Source organism: Carlito syrichta, unplaced genomic scaffold (genome assembly GCF_000164805.1).
Source record: "Carlito syrichta isolate Samal-C Ts95f unplaced genomic scaffold, Tarsius_syrichta-2.0.1 Scaffold315893, whole genome shotgun sequence".
NCBI lineage: Eukaryota > Metazoa > Chordata > Mammalia > Primates > Tarsiidae > Carlito > Carlito syrichta.
In genome coordinates, this window is record NW_007259989.1 from 19,813 (window position 1) to 33,437 (window position 13,625).

Below are 13,625 nucleotides of genomic sequence, written 5' to 3' on the forward strand. Positions count from 1 at the left end.
TCTGGCTTGCCAGCTCTGGTGGTGCTGTGCCTCCCCTCCCCTTTCTCTCCTCTCCATCCATCCACCCTCACCCTATCTGGACCCTAACAGAAAGAGTCAAGGAAAACAAAAAGGAAAAAAGGAAAAGGAGGCCAGTGGTGGAAGCTGAGGAGAGATGGTCAGAGAGGCAAGAGGAGAACCTAGAAGGTTTGGTAACAAAGACGCAAAGGAATCAGGCTTGAAAGAAGGAACACAACTTGTTTTAGCTTTATTATCTAACTATTTGTTTAGGCCCCAAATTGAGGAGTCATTTTTGACACCTTTCTTTTCCTTATCACCCTTATCTAACCCATCTCCAAGTCTGTCACATCTACCTCAAAACTATTCCTTAAATGTGTCCATTTCTCTCCATCGTTTCTTACCTGAAAGTAACTCTTCTCTTTGTATCCTTTTTTTTTTTTTTTTAAAGAGTCTTGCTCTGTCACCCAACCTGGAGGGCAGTGGCATAATTATGACTCACTGCAGCCTCGAACTCCTCAAGCAATCCTCCTCCCTCAGTCTTCCAGGTATCTAAGACTATAGGCACGCAAACCCACTAGGCCAACTTTTTTTTGTTGTTGTTGTAGAACTGAGGTCTTGCTATGTTTCCCAGGCTGGTCTTGAACTGAGTTGAAGCAATCCTCCCGCCTCAGCTTCCCAAAGTGCTGGAATTACAGGCATTAGCATGGCACCCTGCCTCTTTGCATCACTGTTCCCCAAAGTTCCTTGTATACAGCAGCCAGCAGGGTGATCTTATAAAACAAGTCCTGTCACTCATGTGTTTAAAACTCTTCACAGGCTTCACATTACTCCTGAAATGAAATCCATACTCCTCTCAATGGTCAAGAAAGGCTGTGCATGATGGTGGCTCTCCTTGCCTTGTTGTCTTCTCCTCTGTTCTTTCCCTCGCCTACTTTCTTACTTTCTTCAGGGCACCACATTCTGCCACAGGTAGATCCTTCTCTTGGCGGTTCTTTTCCCAGATCTTCACCGAGCTGGCTTCTTCTCATTTCAATGAACCTCTTTGGAAGGCGCTTTCTTGACATCCCAAACTAAAGGGTCACTTGCTTTCCCTTAGTTTTTTAGCAACTTGTCCTTTTCCTTCCACACACTTATCTCTACGAATGCATATATATATTTATTGTTACTCGATGTTTGCTTTCTCAACTAGAGAATAATCTCCATGAGGGTAGGCACAGCGTCGGTCTCGTTTATCGCTTTTCCCCTAGATTCTGTAACAGTGCTTCCCTGCGCAGTAGGACCTTGATACACCGTGGTGGGATGAATATGTGAACAATAGGCCTATGAAGCAGATGCAGCAGACTAAGAAATTAAAAACGCACATTTGCATTTCAGTGACATTTTTTCCTCAAGCGCCCAAGAGCTCGTGCCATTAAGAGTGCCCGAGCGGCTCGGGCCGTCTTCTGCGCCTGCGCAGACCTACCTGGGGGCGGTCCGGCCCGCTCCCCCAAGGGGGCGGGCTCGGAGGAAGGCGGGGCCAGGCGGGCTGCGACCCGGGCGCGCGGAGATGACGCCACTCGGCGCGTGCCCGGTAGCCTGTAGTAACCCCGGGTCTGCGGAAGTGGAGACCGGTGGGCAGGCTGCTGAGACAGGTAACCTGTGCGCTCCCCGGCGGGTCTCTGCCTTCCTCTCCGGCGCCGCGATGGCGGCGGGGACGGCAGCATCCCGTTTTGAAGGCGACCGGGAGCCTACCCCTGCCCTCGTCTTTGCTCGATCAGCGGGGTCCCCCCTTCCCTCCCCAGTTCTCCCAGACTCCGGGGGACTTCAGCTGGCTAGTGGCCGTGAGCTCTGGCTCTCCTCTGCCCGGTGGCCCAGACCCTGTGTTCCCTCCAGGCCCTCCTCTCCCGCCCTTCTGGGCTCCTAGCCCCGCAGGACCCCTCTCCAGTCTTAAGTAGTCAGAACAGCTTCCGATTCTGTTCCTTTCCACTTGCAGTGAAACCCACCCGCCTACTTTCCCCCGGAGGACCCTTACGGAGAGCGCCAGGTTCTGAGTTTTGGCGTCCCTAAAGAACATTGTTCTCTGGTAGTCTGGAGTTCTGCCCATGAACGCACGTATCGGGCTGGGGGTGGGGGGTGGCACAGCAATGTGAGCATCTGTTGGGATAATAAATAATCCACATGGGATCCGATCAACGGCTGAGATGTTGATGGCATTTCATTAAAAGGCACCTTGCCTTTGGATTTCTTTTTGGTTTTCGAGCAGTGATGACAATTACCATTGCAAAGGTGGCCCTCGAGATAACAGAAGCGCTAGGAATATTTAGATGCAAAAAATAACACTAGGGTTTATGTGACTGCATAGAGAAGTGATGTGGATTATTACAAAACCGAGCAGAATAGCTGCTGAGTATATGGGATGAGAAGCAGAATTCTGAAATCTTTGAGCTCATTGATGGTTTGGTTTTGTATTTTTCTGTACTCTTAGTCAGTTCCATTTTTGAATAGAGTACATTGATTGTCCGTCATATAATTCTGGGAAGCCTATCAATGACTTGCTAATTGGGAAGACTGGCTTACTCCAATATTTGGGGGGCAAAGTAGAATAAGGTTGGGGAATAATAATAGTTGCTGGTTGCTACCAGCTATATCCCAGGGACTGTGTTAACACTTTGCATGTTTTCTCTTTAGTTCACACAACAACTATATGAGTTAGGAATTATTATCCCTAATTTACAAAGGGAATTGAGTCTCAGTTAAATTGACTTGCTGGAAATTCACAGTAACTAAATGGCAGAGCCAATAATTAAATTCAGGTCTGTGTATGATGTTTTTTGGGGAGGGGAGTTGGGGAGGGGTCTCACTCTGTCCCCCAGGCTGGAGTGCAGTGGCACAACCATGGCTCACCACAGTGTCGAACTCCTGGGCTCAGATGATCCTTTCACCTCAGCTGGGTCTACGGGTACATGCCACTACACCTGACTAATTTTTTTTATTTTTGTAGAGGTTAGGTCTCACTGTGTTTCCTGGACTGGTCTCGAACTCCTGGGTGCAAGCAGTCCTCCTGCATTGGCCTCCCAAAGTGTTGGGATTACAGGCATGAGCCACTGCACTGGCCTGTTTATAACTTTAAAGCCTGTACTTTTCTTGTTTTTTTTGAAATAACTCTAATGATCAAATCTTAGGTTTCTTTATAATAGTTACACATAATTCTATGAGTGTGTTCACTCATCGGTCTAAATAATTTGACACTTTATAATATCTTTAATACTATATTAAGCTCTCATATTCCTGGAATTAAAACACCTGGAAAGTTTAATTTGTGATCTTCCTGCAAAACACACACACACACACCCATCGTTATCTTTAAGAATGAGGTAAATGGCAAGATTGTTCAGTAATCCCTTCTCTTTGGAGTCCTCAGGGAATGAGTAATTTTACAGTTGAGAGTTTTACTACTTTAGAAATGAAAATCCTATTGGCTGTTTGGGATGGAAATTTAAAAAATGTACTAAACAATTTCTTGTCTTCTTAAATACTAAGTATACTGACTAGATTTTTAACCTTTCCTAATATAGTCACGAACATCATTTATTGTCCTGTGTTGTAACATAGTGATTTCCTCAGGGCTTTTATTACATTTGGCTCCCAAACTGCTTTGCATTCTGAATTTGCTTATACTTCTTGCTGTCCATTTCTCAATAATGGACTATTAGAAATAGTAAAGCAGCCGGCCTCGGTGACTCAGCCTGTAATCCCCCACCTTGGGAGGCTGAGGTGAGTGGATTGCCTGAGCCCGCGGGTTTGAGACCCACCTGGGCAACTTGGTGAGACCTCATCTCTACAATAAATCAAAAAATTAGCTGGGCGTGGTAGCACGCATCTGTAGTTCCAGCTACTTGGAAGGCTGAGACGGATGGATCGCTGGAGCCCAGCAGGTCGAGGCTGCGGTGGCCAGGAGTGTGCCACTGCACTCCAGTCTGGGTGACAGAGTGAGACTCCAACTCAAAAAAAAAGAAAAAAAGAGTAAAGCATAGGGATTAAATCCAGGGACTGTGGAACCAGATTTCTAGGGCTTAAATCCTAGCTCTGTCACTAGCAGCACAGAGAGCCCAGGTAAGATACTAGACTCCTCTACACCTCAGTCTCCTCATTTGCAAAAGAGGGATAATAAGAATACTTAGAAGATTGTTGTGAGGAAAGAGCTTAGAACAATGACAAGCAAATTGAAAGTGCCATATTAAGTGTTTACTAATTTTATTAGTCTGGTTTTGGCTTTAGGTCTTTTTAAAATTGCATTCTACTTTGAAAATTGTTCCTGAAATGATATTTGATATATGGTAATTACCAGTTTACTTACTAGTCAGTTAAATTATCCCAACTGGAATCCTTCATCCCAAGCCATTCTGGGATTTTTTTTTTTTTTTGAGTTGGTGTCTCACTTTGTCACCCAGGCTGGAGTATAGTGGCATGATCACAGCTAACATAGTCTTGACCAGCTGGGCTCAGGCAATCCTTCTGCTGCAGTCTTCCAAGTAGTTGGGACTACAGGCATATGCCACCATGCCTGGCTAATTTTTTTAATTTACTGTAGAGATGAGGTCGTGCTTGTTGCCTAGGCTGGTCTTGAACTCCTGGGCTCAAGCAAGCCTCTCACCTTGGCTTTCCTTAGTGCTGGGTTTACAGGTGTGAGCCACTGAGCACAGCCCTGGGAAAATGTTAATTTATTAAATTTGCTTTAGTTGAGTCTTTCTAATACAATGGACATTTGCTTGGGGTTTTTGGAGTGGAGATTTTAAATATTTAACTTCATTACATTTATCAAAATAATGGACTTTCAATTTCTGTTTTGAGTTTTGGGGGCTATTTCAGTAGTTTAAATTATGGTCTACTAAAACATGGAAACCCTCTTTACTTTTGAATACCAGTTGACTTACATATCCATTCATGGTGCCCTGCACAGGTATACTATTGCACTCACGTTACCATAGTTCTATGTGGATAAGTACATCTTTATAAAAACCAAACCATCACTAGGCATTGACCAGACATAAACATATTTCCTCAGTGTAGTTCCTTTTCTCTTTCTTTCTTTTGTCAAAGTGTTAAGTAAATTGACTGTACCAGAAAAGTGAAATAATGTTCCTTATGACATTTGCAAGGTATGGTACCCATTTTCAGATGTGTGTTTTAAACCAAGACCAGCTAAGCTGGTGTCCATAGTCAGAAACTTGAGAATAAGTAGTCCTTTATTTTGATACCATTGATGCTGATACTTATTTTATAACTTCCTGTTGAAAATCTATTCTGTACTTTTTACCTAATTATTGTAGTAAAATATGTGCAGCAAAATTTTCTGTTTTAACTATTTTTGAGTGTGCGTTTCAGTGGCATTAAATACATCCACAATGTTTTGTAATTGTCATTATTTACAGAACTTTTTTCATCATCCTATACAGAAGCTCCTTGCCCCATTAAACAATAAAATTTCCATTTCCCTCTCCCCAGCTTCTGGTAACCGCAGTTCTGCTTTCTGTCTCTATGAATTTGCCTATTCTAGGTACTTCATGTAGGTGGATTAGTACAGTATTTGTCTTTTTGTGACTGGCGTGTTTTACTTAGCATGATGGTTTGTCCATGATGTAGCATGTGTTAGAATTTCATTCCTCTTGAAGACTGGATACTATTCCATTGTACGGCTATACTATATTGTATACTTTAGATGCGTACTGAATTGTGTTTCTTTATACTTTTCATTTCATATTATATGAACTCAGTACTTTGTTACCTGGTTTGACTGTGAGCTCCTGGGGGACGGGGATGAAGACGACAGCTAAACTAACATTTGTCTTTGAACGATGAACAGAATGCTTGTTGTGCATTGATAAATTGGAGCCTGAGCATACATTGTAGTGTAATTTTTCTTATTTAATATTTAGTCTAAAAATAGTAAGGAAAATAGCCGGGCTTGGTGGCTCAGCCTATAATCCCGTGCCTTTGGGAGGCTGAGGTGAGTGGATGGCCTGAGCCCACGGGTTCGAGACCCGCCTGGGCAGCGAGATCTCATCTCTACAATAAATAAAAAAAAAATAAGCCGGGTGTGGTAGCGCATGCCTGTAATCCCGCTACTCCGAAGGCTGAGGCGGAAGGATCGCCGGAGCCCAGTAGGCGAGGCTGCGGTGGCCGGGAGCGGCCACTGCACTCCAATCTGGGAGACAGAGTGAGACTCCGATTCAAAAAAAAAAAAGTAAGGAAAATAACCTTAACGATAAGATTACCTAATATTTCTGTAGTGTTTACAGTACACAAGGCATTATTCTAGGCACTTTGCCTATGAAATAGGTACTACACAGTTGAGGAAACTGAGGCACAGAGAAATTAAGCGAATTGTTAAAATTATGAGACTGGTAGGTGGTCAAATTGGGGTTTGAACTCAGGCTATCTGGCCCCAGAGTTAATTTGTCCTTAGGTTTTGACAGTATCTACTTTGCAGTATACATTGTTTTGCCTGCCACACTCTTCCTCTACCTTCTCTCTTTCTATTAATACTCTCTTTAAAACTGAAAATTACTTCTGAAATTGAAAGAGCAACTGAATCCAAACTGAAAAAGGGAACAGGTGCCTCTCATTTGATTGGAGTGACATTTAAATAGAATTCAGACTGCATTTTCACAGCTTAGTTATTATCCTTCTCCAAGAGCCTCGTCTTTTAAAGCAGATCCTGAAACTTTTTGTGATCTCATATTGTAAAAATATTGTGCTTGTGTTTGACTTTCAGCATTGCACAATTCCCACTTTACTGTTCTGTGGGTAGGAAGAGTTTTTTGTTCATAATGCTATTGATTATTGACTGTTAGAATAGTTTATTGCATACTCATTTTGCTGCTAATTCATCACATTGTGTTGTTTGATTCCTGAAGAAATTATTTTGAAATAGCACTTATATATGTATAATCAATTTCATTATGTTTTTTTCTTGACTTTTTCTTTTGCTTACATTTTATTGCTTTGATACTTTCAATTAATGGTTTAGTTTTAGAAAGTGGTGGATGTGCTTGATATATTTTGGCATCAACAGAGACACAGCAGCCTTTTTTGGAAGTATTAATAATATCTTATATACTATATACAGTGTATACTTGGGGGTATGAACTGTCGGTAATGTGTGGTAGAAACAGAATTAAACAGTGATTGTTAAGGGTTCAGAGGGTCCTTAAGATATATTCCTTTTACCCTTCTTTTTTGGGCAGTTGGGAGTCTGGGAATTGGGATGATTAAATAATTTGCCTATATCCATATAGCATCAGACTCTATTTTTTACAAAAGAATTCTATTGTTCTGTGTTCTTTCAAATCATACCTTATTGTATTTTTGTAGCATCCTTACTAATAAGAGGGCCCTCCAAGTTTTTTGCTCATATTACTTAATTATCATTCTTCTTGTCATAATATATTCTGGATGAGAGATAATTGCCTATATCAGACAGGGTGCAGAATGTACTCATATGAAAAATCCCAGAGATGCTTAAATTGATAGAATATTGAAATTGATTATAGGTGGGTGATAGTGGGAAATCTGGGAAGATTCCAGGATTCTAGCTTGGGCAGCTGGGTAGATGATGGTGCTGTTTGCTAGACAAACTTGGTTAAAAGAGTCCAAAGCTGGAGGTAAGGATTTGAAGTGACTAGAGAATGGGTTGGTCAGTCGAGTGAGGAGGATTGAAGCTTAGAGTTACAAGGGACACGAACATCTAAGGAGTGGGAAAAGGGAAGGCCAAAGGGGTCGGAAGATATAGAGGAAAGAACGGGATCACAAATATTAAAAGATGAGAGAATTTTAAGGAGGCATGGTAATTTACGTTAATGCTGCACAGTTAAGAGCCAGTAGAACGCACCGAACCCCACGAGGAAGTCATTTGCCTCCACTGTGGAATTACTGGCATGGTAGGGATGTGGGCAGTGAATAGTGGTCTGAAAGGGGGCTGGGGTGATGAGGATAGGGAGTGAGGACCGTTCTTTTTCTTTTTTTCCTTTCTTTCTCTCTCTTTTTTTGAGTTGGAGTCTCGCTGTCGCCCAGACGGAAGTGCAGCGGCCGCCCCCGGCCCCCGCAGCCTCGACCCGCTGGGCTCCGGCGATCCTTCCGCCTCCGCCTTCCGCGGAGCTGGAACTGCAGGCGCGCGCCCCCAGCCCGGCGGATTTTTGGTGTATTGTAGAGACGAGGTCTCGCCAAGTTGCCCAGGCGGGTCTCGAACCCGCGGGCTGAAGACAGTTCTTTTAAGGGATTGGGCTGTAAGGACAGAAATAGCACGAAGAAAATGAGGATTAAGGGAGGGTTTTGTTCCTTTGTGGGCTTTTTCCCCTTGGAAGAGATTGGAATATTCACCTATTTCCGAGGCAAAAAGGGCTGAGAAAGAAAGCGGAGGTAGAGGATCTAGGGGCTGGATGATTGAAGAAGCAGGGTTCCTAGAGGAAAGCCAAAAGAGCGGCTCTCCAGCGCAGAGGCCGCAATCAGGGTATGCTGGGACACAAGGGACACTTCTTTCACTCTCCAAGGAGAGATGGGGAAAACGGTGGGGGTAGACGTAGCAAGTGCATGATGGGGAAGAAGTGTGGAAATTCGTCTGACAGTAGCAAACGCTCTTAAGTGAGGCAGGTAAGTTTGCTGATATTAAGTGTTGATTTGGTGGGGTAGACGTTGATGGCAGTGGTAAAAGTTTAGAATAATCACTGAGGGGAAAAGTACTGGAGTTAAGCGGATGTCCAGAGAGTGACATGAAGCTTGCCCTCCTGGGAATGTCGAGAGTCGCAACAAAGTTGGAATCTGAGTATATGTAGAGTCAGCCATTCTTGGGCCTGTGCTGTTTATTTCTTTATCTTCCCTTGAGCTCAGCAGACTGAGTTTAGAAGTAGAGAAGTTGAGTGATTCAATTCGGCGAGGGGTTGGTTTTATAGAACAATTGTGTGAGAAGGATAAAAAGGCAAGATGTTTGAGGTTAAAATGTTCCACGAGTGACTGAAGAAACGGACCATGTTATCTACAGAAGGCCATAGAGCAGAGATTCTCTGTTTCTGAAACATTTATAATTCTCTGCTGGGGTGGGGGCTGTCCTGTGCACGTTGGGTGTTTTAGCAGCATCTCTGGCCTCTACCTATTAGATGCCAGTAGCAGCCCCCTCCAGCGTGATGATTAAAATTGTCTACAGATGTCATCAAATGTCCTCTGAAAGACAGTGTTACCCTCAATTGAGAACCACTGTTCTTGAGCCAGAGGAGCAGATGTACTGGAGAAAATGGAAAAGCAAAGGGACTGCAGTCTCAGTGAAATGATTAGAAGAGTTGGCGAGTAAGCAAGAGGAAGGGTAGGAAGACCAGGAAGTCGTGTTCTGAGATTGGAGTATTGAAATGAAATATTTCAGACATGGAGCTGTTTCACATAATGAAAATGTCAAGAATGGGCCATTGGTCTTCTCTCTATTATACATTTTATAACAGGTTAATATCCAAGATCATTATACATTTCCTTGAACGAGATGGCCAACCAAGTCTTCTATTTCATAACAGCAATTATTATTTCTGTTTCCAAGCACAGCGACCATCGCTCAGTCTGACCTCCATTAACTTGTTGAATATTTCGTTGAAAAGTTAGGTTTTTGACTTGTTGACTCAAAATGCATTTCATCTACATGTCATTTGGGAATAAACCTCTATTTTCCCTTGAGGTTATGTGACAAATGGCAAAATTAGGATCTCCCTTTCTCCCTCTGTACAGAATGAGAAGTCCTTTTTCTAAAAGTAAAATGGTTTTAGAAAACAGTAAAAAGGATAAAATAATTGCCTAAATAAGAGACATAACTCAAACATTTCAGAAGCTAGTTTTCAGTCTCAGTTTTTGTCACAGGTTGTCTCAGGATTGCAGAGTAATCATCACTGTGGTTATGAAGAACTAGGTGGGACATAGTTGGGTCTGTGTGGTTGTAATTCTTACTGTTTGTTTAGTATAATTGCACTACTTTATGTACACTGAGAACTTTATATGCTAAATGAAAGATGTAATGTTAATAGAGAACAATTAGTTTGCTGAGTGGGCTAAACATGAAGCGTCATGTGGGTCGTTTTGAGAGAGAGATGATGGAGATGACTTCACCTGTCTGTGGCTAGGGAGTAAGTGAGAGAACAGCAATGGGACAGCCTGAGTGTCTGAAGTGGGACCAGGACGAAGGCTTCTGGATGTTTGTTCCTTAGTTCATCCTGTAAATGCTTCTCATCTCTTTTTCTAACTTGATTATTTCCCTTACCTTGGTCTTCCCTCCTGTAGTGTTTTTAAAAGTCACGAGACTTACTCAGCTAGTTTCTTAGAACCCTTTTTAGGTGAGTAGTTCTTTTTTGTTTTTCAAAATTCTCCTACTCTGATTTTGCTATCCTTTTGCCTAGACTCTAAGATTTCTGTGCCGTGGGACCTCATTTCAGAGCATTTCTTTTGCATTTGGGCATCTGATGATAAAGTCTGCTCTCTTTGGCAGAAGAAATGTCAACATACCTTAAATCTTACAACTTTTGGAAGTTTTCTTTTTTCCCCTGCTTTTCCCCCCTATTCTGTTCTCTTTTACTCTTTATTGTTTCATATTTCTTTTTAATATATACTTATGCATATGTACAACATATATAATTGTTCATTAAAGAGGACACAAGCAACATGTATAATATGCTTTTTAATGATCTTTCCTGTGTTTGATAAATCCATATTTCCAGTGAACATTTTATTTTTTTACCTTATCTTAATGAGTTTAACCTACATTATTCATCAAGAAAGAATAGGTACTAACTTTCATCTCTTGCAAAGCATTAAAAACAAACAAAAAAATCTATATTATCTACAAATACAAGCTGACCTAGGGTTTGTTATTTTATCATTAGTGTTGTCACTGCAAAATAGGAAGTGAGTAGGTGCCATTAAAAGCTTTGACATTTTAACTTGATTCTCATACACATCATTTTTCATGGAAGCTGATCTATTTGATATAGTATAAAAAGCGGCTTCCATCAAGGAATTTCCTATAAGGTGGTAAATTCCCTATTGGTGGTTGGTAGTGACATTTTTTGACCTTATTTCCATTCTTAAATATGAGTGTTTCTAAGAATATTTTTATTTATTACCTTAGTAAAGAGTGGTGACCAGTATTTCATAGGGACCTGGTTTGTTTTGGTGTTTAGGATTTAGCTCCTCCAAGGAGAAATTGATTGTTCTCTCTAGACCACAAAAACAGACATTCATACTCAGAAGCGTGCCAGAAGACGTTTGTCAGAGAAGCAGCAGCTTCTTTTTTTAAAATTTTAGTTTTTTTTATTTTAAAGATGAGAGGTCCAATTCAGGGTTAGGTATACAAATGTTCATTATGCAGGTACCCTTGTTGAGAGGCCGCCCATCCCCCCCACAGCTTCCCGCTACCACCAATCCTTATAGTATTACGATAGTTCAAGGTCTGCTTATGAGTGAGAACATGTGATACTCGTTCTTTGTTTCTGTGAAAGATCACTCAGTATTTTAGACTCTAAGTCCATCCAGATTGCTGCGAAGTTCATCATATTATTTTTCTTTGTGGCTGTGTAATATTCCATCGTGTATATGTACCACATTTTTTTAATCTAGTCCTCTTTGGACGGGCAGCACGGTTGGTTCCATGTTCTTGCTTTTGTGAACAGTAGTAGCAGCTTTTTGAACAAGCAGCAGCATTACATCCACACAGTTGCTCTCTAGTGGCAGACAACATGGACCAGGCTGTGTGCTGTCTGTGTTCTTGGACAAATCCAAGTTCCTCCAGTGGTCACATTTGAGCAAATGGAGGACCAAGGATTTCGACTATTATTTATAACAAACCTTTTTCATTTGGAACATAGCTTAGCATCTTTTCTAATAAAGAGGGTATTTCAGGTTCTAGAAATACCATGGCTACTGTGTGTGTTGTGTTTAGTCATTTTCTTGCTATGATGTAAGAAAGTCATTTTTTATACTACATGGCAAATTAAAATGTTATGTAGTATTTGCAGCATTTAACCAATTTATGGCCAACACTTAAAAAATATCCTTAGGTTCCTTCAATATTGGTGTAGTTTTGTGTTTGTTATTCAGGTTTACACTTTTTCTTCAGCATGTATGCCTTAGCCTATAGGGGGTGCCAAAAAAATTTATACACATTTTAAGCGATGTTATCTATGTTTGACTTTTTGATTGAATTAAGTTACGGTAGCAATGTGTAGTATAATGTTTGCTCAACCGTGCTTCTGCCATTTTCTTTGACTGTCGCATGGTGACGCCAGTATCCATCTTTTGAGCAAATGTCATATTTAAAATGTGCATACATTTTTTTGGCAACCCCTGTATAAGGAATGGAATATCAAAGGAAAATACGATGTTTCACCTTACTTTTAAAACTTCCTAACTAATTTTAACATGACCCCCAAATGGTGTCAGTTGTATGTTTAAATTTAAAAGGTGATTGAACTGAAGATCTAAAGATATTTAAGCTGTATCAATTGCATTTTCTTACCTTGCTCCCATATGATTCCCTCTTCCATTAAAAAAAAATGCTACTGCATTGTTTTAATTTATTATTACAGTTGAATCCTTTTACCTATTGAATTTTGAATTTTTCTTAATACTTTTTATGAACTTTTTACTTTATCTTATGTTTTGAGTTGGAGGTCTCACTCTGTCATCCAGGCTGGAGTGCAGTGACATGAGCACGGCTCACCGCAGCCTTGACCTCCTGGGCTCAGACGATCCTTCTGTCTCAGCCTCCCTAGTAGCTGGGACCACAGGTGTACATCAGACTCGTCTCGAACTCCTGGGCTCAAGCAATCCTCCCACCTTGGCCTCCCAAAGTGCTGGGATTCCATGTATGATCCACTGTGTCTGGCCCCAAGTGATTTTCAAAGTTCAGGACTTTTTTGAAATTTCTTGCCCTGGGAAGGATGAACTGAATACATGTTCACTTCACTACATAGAACCTGGTATTGGGAGTGTATTTTAAACCTTGATCAGATGGACTTGAAACCATTTGGAGAGAATGGGGCACACATTTGTCGCGTATGAATTCTGGATCTAACTCTGAACGGAGAAATCTGTGTTACATATTTATTTTTATAGAGAACTAGAGTGTAACTATTGAGATCTGAATGCTCCTGATATTTCTTTTTATTTATTTATGGAGTCTTGCTATGTTTCAGGGCTCAAGAGATCCTCTAAGTTTGTACTTGACCTGATTTTGCCCCTAGATGCTGTACTCCTTGCAGAGTTCATCTGCACAGCTGTAGCCCTGTGACATCATTACCAAATAAATCTCTGGGTGGAGGGACCCTGTCTTGCTTCTTGGCTAAAGGAAATGTAGTTCCCTAAGATAGGAACAGAGGAACTTCCTGCCCTTCCTACAACTTTCCTGTTGTAGGAAGTATCGTTTCCTACAGAGAAGGACAGAAAGAATGTCAATGCAAGGTAGGAAGTAGGGGCTGAAGGGTCAGACTGAGGTCAGGAATTGGGGAAGGGATAGGAAGGGTGTGTGTCCCTAGAGTTTCCAAGGAAGGACATGCTTATCACCTGTACTACACGTTTTGAATGATGACGGTTTCTTCAATATACTGAGCAGCAAAAAGCAT

At 41.5% G+C, this 13,625-nt stretch overlaps 1 protein-coding gene across 1 annotated transcript in view; it reads left to right on the forward strand.

Moving 5' to 3' along the window:
• The first annotated feature begins 1,485 nt into the window (after positions 1–1,485).
• The window catches only part of LOC103276058 (aminopeptidase O-like), a 35,788-nt gene continuing 23,648 nt past the window's right edge, over positions 1,486–13,625 (forward strand). Inside the window, exon 1 of the mRNA XM_021706684.1 lies at positions 1,486–1,631. The gene's annotated coding sequence lies outside the window, so the exon portion shown is untranslated. The remainder of the gene's footprint in view (positions 1,632–13,625) is intronic.